This window comes from Stylophora pistillata, chromosome 5 (assembly GCF_964205215.1).
Source record: "Stylophora pistillata chromosome 5, jaStyPist1.2, whole genome shotgun sequence".
NCBI classification, from domain to species: Eukaryota; Metazoa; Cnidaria; class Anthozoa; order Scleractinia; family Pocilloporidae; genus Stylophora; species Stylophora pistillata.
Window position 1 is genome coordinate 29,950,710 of NC_142523.1, and position 19,920 is coordinate 29,970,629.

A 19,920-nucleotide genomic window follows, 5' to 3' on the forward strand; every position below is an offset into this window, starting at 1 on the left:
GGCTTCAGTTGTGTATCCCAGGCGCTTGTTTCATTTTTCTTCCCCCTCCCACGGGCCAAAAATCTTTATGTACATCTTTGCTTAAGATCCGTTAGTGAGGTTGCCGTGTACGTCGTTCCCTCCGGTTTGATGACTCTGTTTAAGACGTAGACAAGTCACATGGACTTTTGTTCGATCATAAAACAGTCAACTTATGTGTTTTCTGAAGCTTTCGATTGCAATGTTCTTCTTGACCTTTTTCATTTTCAATTGTGAACATTTGTGAAAAGAGGAAAACCTCACAGCTTTGAAAACGGCTTTTCGTCGCGCAAATTAAAATGGATAGAGCAAAGAAGCACAACACCCACAAAAAAGAAAGCATGTTTTATCATGAATTTGCAACTCTCCATCACACTTATAGGTCGTGGCAGTACAGACCCTGCAGCGTTCGGTCCATCCAAACCCAATGAGGGCCAATATGCCCCAGGACACTTTGAGCAAGTGAGGTTAATAAGAAATGATTTATTAGAGAGCAGTCTGACCAAAATTTGCCGATTTTCGAGAAGAAAAATACACGGTGTTCAGGCGCATTGCAATTTGAAAAAAAATTGATCCTTTATTTAAGGAAAACCGACGGTAAAAGTTTAAAACAAACATGGAGGAAAAGCCAGTAGAAAAAACCTGGTGGTGACTTACTGAACGGCGCATGCGTGCACGCGATTGCATAACAATACGTCGGAATACACGGCCTACGACCGTTTCCGCGAAAACGGTCCGTATGGCAAAATCCCAACCGAGTAAAAACTAATCACAGCGCTCGGATTTACCTCAAGACTACTTGGCCGTATGAAACTATCAAAGTGACCCTATGGGGGATCCATAGATATATTATGCAGAATACAATTGTTTATTTCATGCGGTCAAGTCTAAGGTTAAAAAGTAAACGTGATATTTAATTCTTATACCCCCTTAACAATGAGTAAGTTCTTAAGAGGGAACAGTCGGTAGTTCAAATTTTGGTAAATGTTTATCCCACCTACTTGTCCGGCACAAAATTAGCCGTAATCCCTACAACAATAGCTTCACCAATCATTGATAAGGTACATGCCATCGGTGCCATGAGGCAATTTTTATGAAGCAGAATACAAATTAACATTTGAATCAGTGTCTGAATGATTAATAGATCGTGTTTCGATGAATTGTTGTGGAAACTTTGGTAAAAAGTAGAAAACATTTTTCAAAGCACTTTGAATGGATAATTAATGGCTAGTGTTTCGAGACAAGGGCTACCTGAATTTAAACTGATAAGAACGTCTTGGGCTGAGATTCGATGGCCCGAAAATGTAGGCAGGGAAAATCATAGATCACGAATTATGGATGAACCCAAGAGGAACATAAATGGTTTAAATGGAGGCTTGTTTTAAACAATAACAAGGCGACACCACAACATCGGGAGCTACATTCTCTACACTTTGCGAAAAGTCATGAGCTACTTAAACGTGCATCTGCTTTTTTGTACAGAGAAGATGCAGCAGACGGGGCCTTTTGTGTTAATTGTCCTTCTCTAAGAAGACTAGAATGTCTAACCCATTGCAGATGTCATAGCAAAAGTAGCGCATGCTCCTGAGTTATATCAAGACCCTGAGTGTTAGTCTGCCCTGGGGCTTGAACCACACCTTTAACCTTAGACCTCGGAGCTAAAGTCACCCAGGAGCCATCAAAGTCGCCAAATTGAGAAGCACTCTATTTTTTTTTTACTAGGTATGAACAGACTTTCCTGCAATTGTCCTGCTCGTGATGTTGATAATTTACAGAGTCGCATACTAAGAAATGTTATGTTTACAACAATAAGTAGTAGAAATATGATAATTTTGTTGTCTTTATTTGAAAATGATGTGGTGTTCCTAAGATTTTTGGACGATTGTAGTTTGCTGGTGCATGAGGCTAAAAATCAAGGAGGTAACAATGTACTAGAAGGAACGAGAATGGTGATCATGAGGCATGATTTATATTAACATACCTTCCAAGGTATATGTGCACGATCCTTCGCAGTAAAGCACTATTTGAGCAATAGGGAAAATCAGACCTGAAAAAAATTTCAGGCCTGTACGGGATTCGAACCACTGACCTCTGCGATACTAGTGCAGCGCTCTACCAATTGAGCTAACAAGCCAACTGAGAGCAGGCTATCAAATTAATTCGACATAAACCCGTAGATGATAAATCAAACAACAACAAACATATGAAACATATGTATGAACTGCGTTATGAAACGTATATGCGGCAAACATATGAAACGTATATGAACTGCGGTTATGAAACGTATATGCGGTTATGAAACCATTAGTTTTCCTTTGGGTATACAGTGTGTAATTACCAGATTTATCTATCTTCTTTTTGTCATTGAAGTTATCAGACGAGATCACGAAATTCCCTGTCCTTCGCCCTTGACTAGAATTCACAAGCACTATCGCAATTTTTACGTTTGTACGTTTACTAAATGAAATCAATTTTGGTACAATCGAGTGTCTCGAGTGCATTTAGCAGGTTTTGATTGTTTTTAAACAGGCGCGCGGAAGAAAATATAGTGGTAAACAATTAATACAATAGAGTGTTTATATCTCGGAACTTGCACAGGGTAAAATATGGACTGGACTGATTTATTTTTTGGACGATTTTTTGGACTATTTTGGACGAGTTTTAGGACGATTTTTTGGACTATTTTTTGGACAATTTTATAAGGGAGGAGGCACACCTTTAGTAATCAGGAAGGGGTGGGTGCAGTCGAAAAGTACTGAGGGAGGGGTGGGGGAAGAGTGTTATTACTTAGGGAGGGGTGGTAAGTGGTTGTAATTATAAACACTACTGGTTAATGGAGCTTTTACTCGATCGTAATAATTGTTGATTGTTTTTAAACTGGCAAGCGGAAGAAATTTTAGTGGTGAACAATAAAGAAAATAGTGTTTATGTCTCAGAACTATCGATCTGATAGTTGCACCATGGAAATCTGATGTTCTTAAAACTAGCAAATCTGCCCGAGAAGCGAAGCTTCTCGGGCAAATATTTCTTTTAAGAACATAAAATTTCCGCGGGTCAGCTAACAGCTGATAGTTCCTCGACAGAAACACTCTATTGTTTAACTAGGTATTTCGGTGTTGTGCGAAATTTTGTGATCTCGTCTGATAAGATCACTGACAAAAGGAAGATAGATATATTCACTAATAACATACTGTATACACAAAGGAAAACGTAAAGCAACTGATAGTGCACACACAAGTCGACTCAAAAGGCACACGGATAACTCAACAGTGAAGGATCCTAAACAAAGTATTTTAAATATAAATTAAAGTCCAGTGTTTACGTGGCAGTTTCGCTTTCGCATAACGGAAATTCCGATATCTCGTCTGATAAAATCAATGACAGAAGGAAGAGAGATAAATTTGGTAATTACACACTGTATACACGTTTTTCCAGGTGTGCGTTCTCGAGGTGTGCGGTCTGCGGTCTGCGGTCTGCGGTCTGCGGTCTGCGGTTTCGAGGTCTGAGAGAATATTGCTTTGTACGATTGTACCAATAATAATTTCATATAGTAAACGTACAAACATTAAAATTGCGATAGCGCTTGTGAATTCTCTATTTACGGCTAAAGTCAAGGGCCAAGGAACGGAAATTCTGTGATCTCGTCCGACAACACTAATGACAAAAGATAGATAGATAAATCTGGTAATAACACAAAGGAAAACTGACGGTGCGCAAGTCGGCAAAAGGCACACGCATAACCTATGCCAGATAACTCAACAGTGGAGGATCGATAGTAAAAGCGATATTTTCAATACGAATTGAAGTCCAGTGTTTACGTGGCAGTTTCGCTTTCGCATGGCTAAAAATTTAAAGAAACGCCGCGGCCCAGCGCAAAATGTTGATGTAGGAGAAGTCAGTCGAAAAACCGATTAAAACATATATTACGATCGAGTTAAAGCTATCTTGGAGAAAGCCCGATTTTTTGATCCACTTTCTCCGTCACACATCGGTGCAAAATCAATGTTGCGTGACCGAAAAAAAGCGTCACAAAGGGAGGACGATCGAGCTCCCTAATAATAAGTAATAATAATAATAAAACTTTATTAATGTGTCAGGGGTATTTAGCTTGAAGCTAATTGGGGACACAACTTGGAATGTTGGTTTTTGCTGAGGGAGGAAAACCGGAGGACCCGGAGAAAAACCCTCGGAGCAAGGATCAGAATCAACAAACTCAACCCACATGTGACGCTAGGTCCGGGAATTGAACCCAGGCCATAGCGGTGGGAGGCGAGTGGTCTCACCACTACACAATCCCTGCTCCCCAGCTCCCTGCTGGAAAAAAGGCTGCTCACTACGGTTTTAAATATTGTATGTACAATAAAGGATTAATCAAGAATAACAAATACGTTGATATCATGTTTCGAAATAAAGAATCAACATAACTGGAAATAAATTGAGCCGGTTGAAAAACCCTTGAACGTCAGTCACTAACCTCTAATTTCCCCTTACAATATCACTTCTAAATCAAACGCTACGGTTATGAGAAAAAAGACAATGATCTCAACTGAATGAAGCTCTGGATTGTAAAAAAAATTTTTCTTCGCGTCACTACCATGAGTATGGGAAACATGCCTACCGATGTTCAGGGAGCGTAGAGGGCTAATCGAAGTCTTCCTTGGGTCTCCCAAGATTTTCGCCAATCTAAATTTGTCCATAAATGGGATGTTTCATAGTGTTGTCCATTGTTGGCATAAAACCTTGTTGACGCAGTTCTCAAAATTTAGCTGAATTGAAGATAGCTAAAACAAAGTTTAGCTAAAGAAGGGCAAACTGTTGGTTTCTCAACCGGCCGACTGTTATTCAGGTAAAGCTACAAAAAACACTGAGTTTGGTTTCGATATCTATCTACTAGCAAATATGGCGATCAAACATGGCGGTAAACACACGGTCAAACATGGCGGTACACACAGACACACACACATACACACACACACACACACACACACACACACACACACACACTTCCAAAAAAAAACCCATAATTGCATGGATCTTTTGTAACACTAAATACCTCATTTTCGTTCACGCCAAAAAATTTAAACTTCAAAAGATCGTTTTTGATAAATCAAAGACAGTTTGTTTCACAATTTGTGGCAGGTGTAACTTGGGGAAGGAGGGAGGGGGGGGGGGAGAAACTGCACGGGAGGGGGATAGTCTGGTACCCTCTCCCTTTTTCCCTCTTTCTTTCCCATCTCCTATCATATCTACCTCACGGAGTAATCTGTAATCTTCGTTACTTTCGATGGTTTAGCATTTAAATACTCAGGCATTAAAGGGATACTCTCCAACAAATTTTAACATTTAATTAAAATGTAGATCTTTTGCCAAAACGACCACTAGAAGAAGAAAAAGTTCCCTAAAACCTTTCATTTGATGAAAATCCTGTTGCAAAAGCGCGAAATTCACTCAATTCAAAGACCGGAAGTTGAAATGGCTCCTAGTTGGACATAGCCTGCGAACAGGCTCCCCGTTTAATCAGACGTGGGGACACAGAAACCTTCCCCTTCCTTCCCCTGCTTCGCGCCCTCCAAGCCGGGAGACTGTTCGCAGGCTCAGTTAAACACGTAATCAATGACGTAGAAAGGAGAACTGAAAAACATACGAGCGATCGTAATGGAGTCCGACTCTAGAGATTCGAGTTTTCCTTCTCGGATTAATCGCGGGGGTTATCGAGAGTGCAGACGCTCATGGAACTGAACCATATATGTGTTTGAGCGTTAAGACAGTGAGGCTAGTTCTGACTCCTCGAATGAACCAGATGATGCCGATCCATTCGAGCGATTACAAAACAGACTGGTAAGCAATTTCTCTGAGCTAAAATCTTCGCCTTTTGGCGAAATCTCTACGTTTGTCACTTCACAAAGTGAAGTGATCGTTAGATTTGAGAAATGCAGCAGTGTTTGGCCTTAAAAATGTAGGACCTCAACTTGATTAGACCGGCATTTGTTTTTAATACAATAAAGCTATTCTTTCGCATTCGCTGCACGTGTTATGTAAATCTTAAACTTGCGTAATTCCTCATTCTTTTACTTCTTCTTCACCTTCTTCCTCTTGATCCGAATTTTCCTCCTCACTCTGAACCGGGGTCGACGTAATAAACTCCTTAAGCGAAGTGCGTTGTGTGCTTTTACTCTTTACTGACACGGACGTCTGACAACCTGCCAAGCTATTTTTGCGTGCGGTTTGGTTACTTTCTTCGGGACGGCCAAACTACTGTCACAACAGATTTGTATTTTTATGTATTTTCAAGTGACTAGATTTGCCTCTAGCGGTACGACTGCTCCGAAATTGCACAGAGACATCTTTCCCTATTTTGGGAGTTTGGGTGTTGACATCTTGAGCTTGGGGTGAGAATTCTACCGATGCAAAACCTAATTGTTCGGTAACTCTCTTTGGATAGGGAGAGCTGTTCATTTTCTATATGTGCATCGAGGATCTGGAACACGCACCGGGTAAATGAGTTGGGTTATAAGTTTGAAAGAGCTTTTTGCTGCATTTTTCATTCAATGAATACAGTTTCATATTTGATATTATATATGCAAGGCTGAAAAGATTAAGAAAAGTTATTAAAACGCTAAAACCAAACGTTTTTGGCTGTTTGTCTTGTGAGGATATATTTCTTCATGCCGGAGACGGAAACCACATGAGGAAACAGTGGTGTTTACCATTTGTTTTATTAACATAACATTGCAACATTGTAACAAGAGTTCCCTTTTATTTAACAAATCTTACGTGATCAGAAAAAACAAGCGCGCGCGCAAAAAGAGTCTTAGCATTTGCTCACGTCAGCAGCATACACCCACAGGCAAATAGTAGATGATGAATTAAGCAATCAGAGCGCGCGCTTTGCTTTAGCTATGTTATAAATGAAAATGAAAAAATCAATAGACGAAACTTCTAAATATGTCTCTTACGACTTGTTCCAATACCAGTGATGAAAAAGAATAAACTTTCGACAGCACTAACATAACATCTGATGCAGCAATTCACATAGAGACAATTGCCATTAAACAGTTAACAATGCTACATTTCGCTCAACATGTTCTTGTTTTAATTTGGATATATCAACAAAGTTGAAATGGTAAATTGGCCACCGTAATGATTACAAAAGCTGACGTTTCGAGCGTTAGCCCTTCGCTCCGACGAAGGGCTAACGCTCGAAACGTCAGCTTTTCTAATCATTACGGTGGCCAATTTACCATTTCAACTTTATTGATATATCCAAATTATTTCGTTTCTCCCACCGACGCAGCCCAACAGTTTCTTCCGAAACTATCAGCCTTTATTCATGTTCTTGTTTTGTTATCTACGATGCAGTTAAGTATGTAAACCATGCCTTAATGCAGCAATTCACAATTGCCATTAAACAGTTAACAATGCAATAGTTTGCTCAACATGTTCATGTTTTGTATAGGTAATCACATGATTTCGAGTGCAATTTGGAATAAATAAGCATGAGTAAATTTTTTCAAATGAATAAAGGCTGATAGTTTCAAAAGAAACTGTTTGGGGCTGCGTCGGTGGGAGTAACGAAATAATTTGGATATATCAACAAAGTTGAAATGGTAAATTGGCCACCGTAACGATTACAAAAGCTGACGTTTCGAGCGTTAGCCCTTCGTCGGAGCGAAGGGCTAACGACGAAGGGCTAACGCTCGAAACGTCAGCTTTTGTAATCATTACGGTGGCCAATTTACCATTTCAACTTTGTTGATATATCCAAATTTTTTCAAAGACTAACAAAATTGTATGAGCCCGTAGGGCAAGTGCAATTTGTGGTCTTTGAAAAAATTCACAAGTGCTTATTTATTCCAAATTGCAGGAGAAAAAGAGCACGCGCATCACGTGCAAAAATAATTTATTCAAGCCCTGCAAGTGACAAAATATTTTTTTCGCCAGGCATTTGTTGCAAGTGACATTGACCTTCACATTGACCTTGACATTGACATTGATCAATCATTCTGACCAATTAGCATGTCTGGTTTGTTTCCTTCTTTGCACTGAACTAACTCTCTTCTGCACTGAATTAACTCTTTTCTGCACTTAATTAACTGAAAACAGCATTCATCTTAACCAATTAGAGCTGAGAAATTTTTTCATGTATATTTAACAATTATTCCATGAGCGCCCGTTGGATATGAGATGATAGATAGCCAACGAGGCTAGCGAAGGGGCTAATGCTCGAAACGTCAGCTTTTGTAATCATTACGGTGGCCAATTTACCTTCAACTTTGTTGATATATCCAAATTATTTCGTTACTGCCACCGACGCAGCCCCAAACAGTTTCTTTCGAAACTATCAGCCTTTGTTCCTTGTGTAAACCGCGGAAACTGGGATGAGAGTGCGACATCTTATGTTATCGTGAGCTCACTCTTTAGAAACAACGTAACTTACAGAATGCTATGTTTTGTGGAGACTGCTTTGCAAAGATTCCTGTCTTATAAGCTAGTCCCACAGGCAAACGCAAACGCCGTATGTGGTAGGCCCACGCTAAATGATGTTGAGTGTTTTCGGAATTGGCCGGCCCGCGAACTTCCTTGCTTGAAAGCTGAGCTAAATGTGGAAAGTTCATACTAGTTCTCACGAGATAACAAATGAGCCATAGGTGAGCTCAAACTACGAAAATACTGGCAAAACTGTGAAGTCCTATTTAACAACAAACTATGATGCTGAGACGCACACCTCGGTGAAAAAATCAAGAATGTTCGTGAACAACACCGAATTGGATAAGGATACTGACAGAAGCAACCTAAGTAGTAAAGTTAACTATATAAGCTTAGCTCGTCCGTTAAATAACCTGGCTGGTTTTTATTGGGTTCAATATACTTTGAAAGTACGATTTGGTGTCTCCTACAGAATCACTATTAACAAGTGGTTCATGCGTTAGCGTGCGTTCATGGAGACTTGAGCACGCGGGAAGTTTGGAGATCACGAATTAAAAATGCCTTTTAGAGTTGGTCGAGGCGCAGCTGAGAGCAACTCTGGCTTTTTGAGTGCTCTCCAAACCTTCCAAGTGCTTCAAGTCTCGATGAACGCACAGCTGACACGTAAACCAATTGTTTTATAACATTTTTAACAAGGTAGTTTATATAAAGGGCTGAAATTGCCTCTCCTACGCTTCAATGCGTTTAGTTTGTTTCGCAAAAGTATTTCGCTATGTTTCAATGATCTTGTCTCAGATTGGTCAAAAACTGACAGGTGAAATCCTGCGTGGAAATGAAGTTACAGTTGCGAATCGAGATGAAACCGTTGATTTTTTGTTTTCCCTTTCTTTGGGTTCTTTCTCGCGGGTTAAAAAATCCATTCCCAAAGAAAACGTAGACAGATTTTCATCGGCTTCGCTTGCTGCCCTGGCTAGTTTAGTTTTTTTTGCGGAGGTTTTTTTTAAGAAAAAAATGCCGAAGTCACTCGCGAGAAAATATTTTTTTCCCCAGGCATTTGTTGCTTGACGTCACCAGCTTGCACAATGAAAAAATGAAGCTCGCTCCCGCAATTGAATTTGTTTGCACGAATTTACAAGCTATGTTATAATTGTACTCGTGTTCGGTGTGAATGCCATGGATATAAAAGAAGCTCGAGTGAACGCTCCTCGAGCGTCTAGTTTCGGTTAGCACTCATCTCCATACTTCAGAATGATGTGACGTCATTCCCAATCTTCGTAACCTTTTTCGGAACCGTTCGTCGAACACTTCGAGCTCATTCAAGACATGGCAGTTAACCAGGGCAAAATACATTACCTTTTCTCAGAAATATAGGCGCTTGCCATTGCAAGTATAATGTGTCTCATTCTTTCGCCGAGCGAGACAACCTTTACGACTTCAATGGTTTTTAACCGATAACATAAAATGGCTCAGGTTTTCATCTCCCAGTACATCTTTCACATGGACTTGTCAACAAACAATCGTGTGATAGTGGTTTTATATTAAAATTAAGTCAATAATACGAGTCTGACAAAGATTGAGAACCTGTGATCATCAGCTCAAAACAAAAATGTGTTGGTCATTTTGAAGTATGGAATTGGCGCCATACATGAAACTGACGTTCGGATAATTTCCAAATGGCCGAGGAATGCCTGAAAAGTTTCACCTCCTTTTTAATTGCTTTTAAAATATTACTTTATTGTGATTCAGTAATGTTTGAACAACAAATAGATCTATATCTTTGTCATGCAGATTTTGGATAACACAGATCGAATAAGGAGGAACATGTCTGATAGACTCAAAGGTGATATTAAAAATGGAAATGTGGCCACAGTTTGAAAGGAGAATCTACATTAACCAGCCCATGGAGAACGACCTCAAAGATCATGTCATCGGAGAGTTATGATCCAATAAAAAAAGACGAGGGATGTCAACATGAAGATATTTTTTTTCCATAAGTAGTCAAACTGCAGACAGTGGGAAAAATATTGTAAATTAGCCAAACTTTCACTTCATTGACCAATTTGAAAAATGATTACCATTTTATTTTTAATAATAATAGTAAGTAATAATAATGATAATGACAATGACGATGATAACGATAACGATAATGATAACGATTATAATGATAATAATAATAATAATAATAATAATTTACATTTCTAAAGCGCTAAAATTATAAAATATTCTAAAGCGCTTTACAACATTATTAACTACAAATATTAAAATGATAAACGACAAAATATCAAAACAAACTGTAAGCCAGCTTGAATAGATGTGTCTTAAGCTTGGACTTAAAAATCGTTACACTTGGACTGTTTCGAATTTCAATAATAACATATTATTATTTCTATAGATTGGTGGCATGACCTATTGACAAGAACCTGGTTAAAAAATCCACGCCCTTGTTAGTGAAGGGGTCAAAACAGTTGATGAAATGAAAAGGCACTTGCGACACTATGTCAGGAATGATCTTTTTGCTGGTCAGAGTCCCCCACCAGTCACAAACAGGCACTATCATCCCAAGGCTGTGGATATCAGGAACCACATGTATAAGGCAACTGTAAAACAGATGGTATCCAAGGCTGACGAGGAAAATCTTGAAGAGAAAATTAAGGGGTGGAAAAAAGAGAATCCTGAGGATCTCTTTTTCTTTAGACCTTACACCCTATCCCCTGTGGAAGCTGTGCCTGGCAACACCTATGACACAGATAGCAGTGTTGAAGCTCATACCACTCAAAACCTCCTATTTTTTCATCAAACAGCTTGGCAGAGGCATTTGATGAGCAGATATGGAAATGAAATCATGCTCCTGGATGCTACATACAAGACCATGACATATAAGCTTCCATTTTTCTTCCTTGTTGCTAAAACCAATGTTAACTATACAGTTGTTGGGGATTTTATAACCCAAAAAGAAACAACAGCTGCAATAGTGGAAGCACTGAAAATATTACGTGCCTGGATTCCCAAGTGGAGACCCCAGTACTTTATGACAGACATTGAGTCTACATTTGAAGGTTTGTACAGTGTTTATGCAATAAAGTTTTAAAACATAGAATTATGCACATGCACAATGCAAGAATGATTTTGACCCCCTTCCCTCTGTACCTCAAAGAAGCTGTGGTGTCAGTTTGCCATCAAAGCTGTAATAAGAAAATCTCGAACTACAAAGCTCATTTTTTTTATTTTATCTCTAGATACAACAACTTATATCTGTGATTTCCATCGTGAGCAATGTTGAGAAGATGGAAATCAGCAGATAGTGGCATAAACCATCAAAGGGGGGAGGTTCTTTCCTTGCTTTGCAATGTGGTGAGGTCTCCAACAGAAGACGTCTATCACACAAATCTGAAGTCCTTAAAGTCTAGTGAGTTGTGGATGTGAAATCCTCAGCTGCTTTGAGAAAACATGGTTGCCAGAAGCCAAGGTACTGTTAAACTATAGAAAAAAAGGTAAAATTATAACAATAGAAAACTGACAATGTAATCAACACTTCTTATTTATTACTTTTGGTGATGCAAAAAGGGTTATTAAAAATGATGTAAAAAAAAACATATTTTCTTTTAGAATCTGAGGTGTTTATTGCAAACTACAGAATTGTGGTTCTTGGTTGCTATGTGCATGCACTCAGAAACACGTTATTCAGCCCCAATGGGCTTTTAATTACAAAAAAGATTAAGAACTGTTGTTTCAAAAAAGTAATAATAAGTAAAAATTAGTACACTTAGCTTCTTTGTTATAAGATGTCAGAATTTAGGTGTTGTCGAAGCACGCATAAAATTGTCAGAAAATGAAGGTGAAGGCAATTTTTTAGGTTCAGTTTCATATGATGAGACTTCTGATCAATTCTAATACTAATTCTGTTTGTGTGATTCCATGCCTTTCGTGTACATTGTTAACACTGTACCTGAAACAAGATCTTCTATGGTGTTTTAATAGGAATTGTATTCTTAGTTGATTGTTAATTGGAAAATACTTAGTTTAATTTCTCTCCAAAAACATAAACTTTTCATTGACTTTTAAGCCAATGCAACATGGCAATTCAAAACTAAATTTTGGATAGCTTTGTTCAGTTGATTTTAAAATTTGACTCAGTCTGGTACCTTAATTTGTTGTTAAATATCAATATTGACTATAGTTCCTTGTTACATTTTTCCAATCCCTAAATTAACCTTCACTCTTAATGAGGATGTCAGAGGCTACCAATTGATCAAAATTATTGGTTAGAGTGCCTCATGATATTTTTCGCAGCCCTTAAAATTGCGATTTCTTAGAATGTCATTTTGAAGTATGGGGCTCCGTTCCATATTTCAAAACGACGTTTAAACGACTTTATTTCTCTCACTTAAAAACTTGAGTCACTGAATTCCGTAGAAAGGAAAAATGTAGAAAATAAATCGCTTACGGTCACTTCTCCGACGCAATATTAGTAATAGCTACTTGTTTCGTTGATCAAAAATCAATAATATTTTAATCTATTAATCCGCTTGTTGACATTTAATTAGTAATTGACCACCTGATTTACAGCCCATTGCGTAATCGCTTAAGGCTGACCTTTGAGTTAATGTGACATTTTTGCCGTAACACGCGCTCGAGAGCGATCAGTCCTTTTTCTACCTCGCTACCTGAAGTGTCCTGAGAGAGTTTTGCTAACGTGTTTCTTGGTACTGGAGTTTTGATTGGATTGCGCCACAGAAGTGAGTAGTGTGTTTTTAATCAGTTGGCATTTAAGTATCATCATTTCGTTTTCCGGCATGGAATTATCAGGAATCGCTTGCTGTTAGATCGCTCAGGAATTCTGTATTATTTTTTGTAGATTGAATAAAAACCAATTAACCAGTTAAAACCAATTAAAAGGATTATAAGAGGCAGGAAATAATCAATCTTTTTTAATCTCTTCTTATTTCCTTCTTCAAAGTTGCCGCACTCCAATCTTTAACAACTGGCCACGAATCTATGTACAGGTTTTTGCGGATCAAATCCGCCTTTACCTCCCCACGCGGAACCTTCTCCCATTCAGGACAACCGAGAAGACAGATGTCTTTGTAAAACACACTTGGTTCGGGCGCATCCCGTGTTGATCTTTGGTTTCTCTGGGCGCGGCAGGGCTGAAAACGGCTATTGTGTAATAATAATAATAATGATAAACAATTTTTAAGGAGAAAGCGCCCGTCACGTAAATACGTGGTTTTCAGGGAGGTCCTCCGTAGAAAATAAAAAATATTAAAAGCTAAAATAAGAAGTACAACTGTAATAGATCTAAAACGGTGTATATCTAAAGTTTTATCCATCATTTAAAGTATTTATTCATTAAGAATCTTGTAAGGTTTTCCTTAAAAATTGTGCATGGCATTGGCCTTCTTTAAAATACTTGGAGGGACATCCAGTCATTTATAAAACGGAAGTAGGACACCCTATTTCCGCATTCCGTTTTAGGTTTAGGCAGTCTAGGTAGATAGCCATTTCTAGTGTTGTAGCCATGCGAACTTCTCAATGTCGATTTAAAACTTTCAAAATGTTGCGGAATGTCTCCTTTGATTGCATTTTCTACGGTGGTAAAACGATGAAATAGACGTCTTCCAGCCAGAGGGAGCCAATTCAGACACTTCAGAGCTTCTGAAGAAGACATCTTGCCTAATTTACTTTTCTTCGCAAATTTGTTCTGAAACTTTGCAATTTTTCCATTTCTGATTTTAGACCGGGTTGATCTCCCCACATTGTGTCGACATAGTCTAGGTGTGGCAGCACTAGCCCATTGTAGAAGGCTATGCGAGTTCTATTGTCTAACATATGAAATATGCGATTAAACAAAGAAAGACGATGACCTAATCTCTTTAGAAAATTGCTGATATGTGGCTTCCAGCTCCATTTTGCATCTGTTCTCACCCCCAGATATTTGAATGACTGCACGCGATCGATATGTGTACCATCTGGTTGCAACTCAAAGTCTTCAAATAAGGATAGCATCCTTTTACTGCCTACCAGCATAAATTTTGTCTTCTTGACATTTATAGTCAACCTGTTATCAGTGTACCAGTTACTGATTTCAGTGGATTCACGTTCAAGAGCAATTTGAAGTTCTTGACGTGTTGCTGCGTCACAAAATAGAACAGCATCATCTGCATACAAAATCATCCGGGTCTCTTTAACAGCATTTGGCAGGCTATTAATGTACACATTAAATAGCAAGGGACCCAAAATGGTGCCTTGTGGCACGCCAGGTGTGATGGTATGTGGCTCTGATAATTGTCCGTTTATCAAAACACTTTGTTGTCCAGGAGCAAGATATGATCTGAACCATCTTAAAGATCTTTCAGACAGTCCTAAATGCCCGAGCTTGCGTAGTAGCACTTTGTGGTTCAGAGAGTCAAACACCTTGGAAATATCGACAAACAGTAGACCAGTTGCCTTACCTTTGTCTATAGATTGAGGTACCCAGTTGTTCAATTGTGAGATAGCTTGTTCAGTGCTATGCCCGCGCCTAAAGCCATACTGGTGTTGATACAGAAAATCTAGCTGATGTAGATGGGCATTCAACTGGGAATGCACCACTCTTTATACGACTTTACTCAATACTGGCAATACAGAGATAGGTCGATAGTTTTCTACTTGCAGTTTATCATCAGACTTGTATAAAGGAGTAACACGTGCAACTTTCCACAGCTCAGGGACAACACCATTGCTAATTGATCTGTTCACAAGATAGGTGATTGACGGAGCAAGCTCCGCCTCAGCATCTTTTAGCAGCCTTGCTGGAGTTCTGTGAAGTCCAACTGCCTTATTAACTTTCAAAGAATGCAAAATGCTTTAAACAGTGTTCTGTTCAACCCGTTGAAAGTCCAAGATGGATTTGATATCACTCTGCTTGTTTGCTTCTTTCATTGTTTCATATTTCTTCCATGCGACCTTACTCACAGGCTAGGGCGCAATCGACCAGCAACTTTGCTGCCAATGGCAGCGAAAAACTTGTTGAATCTTTTTGCTACGCTTTTTGGCTCCGATACTAAATGTTTCCCGTCATGTACTTGAAAGGAGAGCCCCAGTGGTTATTGGAGCCAATCACCGAGTTAAACGAGCGCCACATGTCCTTAGGATTCACAGCTGACTCAATCAGATTTTTGTAGTGTAGTGCCTTCGCTGATTTTATATTTCTGTTCCGGTAAAGTTTTTCAATCTACGATACTCATTCCACTGTTCCTGATTGCCATATCTCTTCGTAATTCTTAATGCATAGTCTCTTTCAGCTATTAGTTCTTTAAGATCATTAGTGATCCAAGGTTTAGACGCATGTTTTGTTCTAATTCTCTTTAAACGAGCATGCTGGTTTGCAACATCAACAAAAAGATATATTCCAGTTGACTACAGCATCATTAATATCGTGAAAAGACTCTATAACACCTCAGGGAACGCTAGCAATGTCTCTCCGAAAATGGTTTTTATTGTAGTGTTTAAAAGATCTTACGTCGCGGATTTCCACGTGAGCTTTGCAAACTCCGGCTTTCTTTACTACGAAAGTAACAGAATGATCCCTTGCTCAAAATTCATGGACTCCATGCGGGACAATACGGTGAGTGTTATTAAGAAACACTAGATCAATTGCCGTCCTTGCGAATTCCGTCACGCGTGTGGGCTCTTTGACGAGTTGACTCAGACCATGGAGACGAGTCGTTTGCATTATTTTTCTAGTATATTTGCATGGTTTCAGGGCAATAACATCCGCGTTGAAATCTCCCATAATGATGAAATCGTTTACCATTTCGTCGTCCAATTTAGCCAGGCTAAGATAAATTGTTCCAGGCCTAAGATAAATTTCTCTTGATTCATACTCGGTGGTTTATACATCACAGCAAATATCGTGTTCTTCGCCTTTTCTGGACATATTTCTACGCATACCATCTCTAAAAAGTCAGATTCTAAGTCACTTCTCCGCTTGCTTGGCCATTTGCTCCTTACAAAAACGGCGAAACCACCACCATTTCGATTTCTATCTTTTCTGTAGCAAGTATAACTCGACGGAACATATCTTACTATCGAGCAATGTACAATCCAGACGCGATTCTGTCACCGCAAACACATCCAATGCTGCTTTCTCCATTAGTACTACGGCGTCGGCACAGTGTCCCGGAAAGGTTGCAATGTTTACATGAGGAAATTTCAAACCTCTCTTCTTAAGATTTGCATGAAGATCTTTATTCATGCTTCCACTGGGCTTTCCTTCTTTTACTCCTGTGTCAATTTTTTCATGTGACTTGCGGACCGGTGTATCAAAGCCAAGTGATAAACAAGTTATGCATTCCCAAGCCAGAGAAGGTTCGCAAAGTTCATCATATTCCGTTCTCTTCATACTGATACACTTGGCATGAAACCACTTGTCGCATGAATCGCATTGTTCGCCATCTGATTCTTTCGGCATCTTTTAGTTCAAACATCACAAGCATCCGTCACCGGCCCTGGATTCTCCTGTATATCTCCTGCTAACAGAACCATGACGGTAAGTTGCACAGATAGTGATATTTGCTAATTTCAATGCGGCCATACATTTCAAAGATGGCGGCACAAGTGCTTCATGTCGGAATCTCCGAGTCTGACTAGATTTTCGCATTGGATACTGCTTAATATCCAAACCCGTCGAAACAGCGATACTGCAGAACGTCTTACCGAAACCACGTTTAGGTTTTAGAGAGTGTAGGACAATGGTGATAAGTAGCCAAGCCAAGAATAACAGACAACATCGATAGCCCGCCATTATCATTCATGTCTGACCATGATTTTCCTCGTCTTTCCTCGGCCCTTCCGTAATTTGAATTCGCTGAAAAATTACTCGCAGCAGCCCTTATAGATGCCACTGTTGACGGAATAATGGCTTGCACGGTCGCGCTTGTCTACGATGCATTCGGAATGCCCGGTTTAGTTCAGAAGTCACTGACACCTCGTTTCCAGTGTCAGCATTTAAAGTTGCTATTTGAAGCTGCTATTTCAAGTCCATTTTCTTGTCGCGGCAAGTTGCTCAAGTTGCTAATCACCGCGTTGACAATTTCGTGAACAGAGCTAGCAGACTGCACGTTATTACCTGCCATGTTTGCAGCTTCCCGCCTCCGGGTTGGCTCTTTTATAGAGTGCTGGACTGTTGTGCGGGAGGTGGGGGGTTCGAGCCCCGGCCGGACCAACACTGAAGGTCTTAAAATAATTGAGAAGAATATGCTGCCTTTCTACAACATCAAGAAATGGTTAGATATTCTAGTCTTCTCGGATAGGGACGAATAAATGGAGGTCCCGTCTCCTGCAGGGTTGGGGTAGGAGACGTTAATTTCCCACACACGAGATCACTGTGTGATGGATGTCCTCCTCGGGGTGGGATGGGTGGATAAAAAAGGGGTTAGGTGTCAATTGGAACGAAAGTTCTGTTCCTTTCTCCTCCCATTCCCGTGGCGAATTAATTAAACTAAACTAAAACTAAACTAAACTAAACTAATAATTTGGATATATAAACAAAGTTGAAATGGTAAATTGGCCACCGTAACGATTACAAAAGCTGACGTTTCGAGCGTTAGCCCTTCGTCGGAGCGTTAGCCCTTCGCTCCGACGAAGGGCTAACGCTCGAAACGTCAGCTTTTGTAATCGTTACGGTGGCCAATTTACCATTTCAACCTTTGTTGATATATCCAAATTATTTCGTTACCCCCACGGACGCAGCCCCAAACACTTTTTATGGAAACTATCAGCCTTTAAAGTAAACTAAGCTTCTGGAAGAAGTGGGTTTTCGGTGGTCCCAGATGGGTGTTGTCGATGGTTTTAGGTCATTTCTTCTTTTAGTACTTACGTAACATCGTTCAGTCTGTTATGTTTATTGTACGATGTTAGGCCGTTAACTAACGGCTTAATTTCGTTCAGTCTGTTTTATTTTACAATTTTAGGCCGTTAACTAATGGCGTAATTGCGTTCAGTCTGTAATGTTGTTTGTACGATTTTAGGCCTTTAACTAACGGCTTAATTTCGTCCAGTCTGTTATGTTTATTGTACGATTTTAGGCCGTTAACTAACGGCTAAATTTCGTTCTGCCTTTTATGTTTATTGTACGATTTTAGGCCGTTAACTAACGGCTAAATTTCGTTCTGCCTTTTATGTTTATTGTACGATTTTAGGCCGTTAACTAATGGCCACATTTCGTTCAGTCTGTTATGTTTATTGTAAGATTTTAGGCCGTTAACTAACGGCTTAATTTCGTCCAGTCTGTTATATTTATTGTACGATTTTAGGCCGTCAACTAACGGCCTATTCGCTCCGACTCTCCGGCCGTTAACTAACGAACTATTCGCTCCGACGAAGGGCTAACGCTCGAAACGTCAGCTTTTATAATCATTACGGTGGCCAATTTACCATTTCAACTTTGTTGATATATCCAAATTATCTCGTTACCCCCACCGACGCAGCCCCAAATACTTTTTTTCGAAACTATCAGCCTTTAAACTAAACTAAGCTTCTGGAAATCCTCACATGGGAATTTCCCGCGCGAAGAAGTTCTCACATTCCCGTATGCTCGTAGCACCACTTCCTGTGATACCGTATAAGGATATACCCTGTTACATCCGGTTAAAGAGTCAATCAGTTTCCACTTCCCCTCGACTAGTTTCTTTTTTCCAGGTTAATTTTTCCGCTCCACTGCACTTTTTCGTTGGCCATATATTCTCGTCAATTTTTAAACCTAAAACAACATTTTTATTGTCGCGGACCATTTTTTTTTATTTGAAGTAAAGTTTTATTTATTTGACCACACATTTTTAATCTCACTGTTTATTTTCCAAAGTAAGTGAATTCTTTTTTTTAGACCTATTTTTGTCCGCAAAGAAACGCCATAGTGTTCTGCTAAACTGTACGACCCATTTCTCAATCGTTTGATTATCTCGCTCTTGCACAGTAACGCCGTCTTGTAAAGATATAGATTGCCCTTTGCATCCATGTCCAGCACTCTGAAGCGTCGCTGATTCACTCCCCTGGTATCGGAGATCAAAAATAAACAATATTGTTAAAAATGTTTGTCCTAGTTTTTGCAATGTAAACTGTTTCGTCTATTGTTATGCGGTTTTCACTACCAAACAGTTATTCAAAAAGGTGAAAACGCTCTAAAACCATGACTGAGTGTCGGTTTTAAATATCTCCTGAGCTAGATGTATGGCAAAAATCTGGGATAAACTGAAAATTGATTCAATGGTATAGAAGTTAATAGTACCCCGAAACTGAGAATAAAACGAAATAGAAGATCAGCAAATGAAACATCATTCGATTGTCACGGATCCTGAATTGATCGCTGGTTAGAATTGAATTTTCTGTCAATCTTATGGTTGAAATCTTAAATTGCAATGTTTCCAACCTACTAACTTGTTAGAATCTTAAGTGAAACACGAGAAAACTCGTGGTAATCAGTTATTTTTAATTTCA

General features: G+C 39.3%; 1 non-coding gene across 1 annotated transcript; it reads left to right on the plus strand.

Annotated features, from left to right (window-relative positions):
- Window positions 1-10,227: 10,227 nt before the first annotated feature.
- On the plus strand, window positions 10,228-12,147 carry LOC111346344 (uncharacterized). The gene is made up of 4 exons (XR_016001986.1): window positions 10,228-10,380; window positions 10,838-11,501; window positions 11,682-11,911; window positions 12,052-12,147. It is a non-coding gene; the product is annotated as an uncharacterized LOC111346344 (transcript).
- Window positions 12,148-19,920: the final 7,773 nt, after the last annotated feature.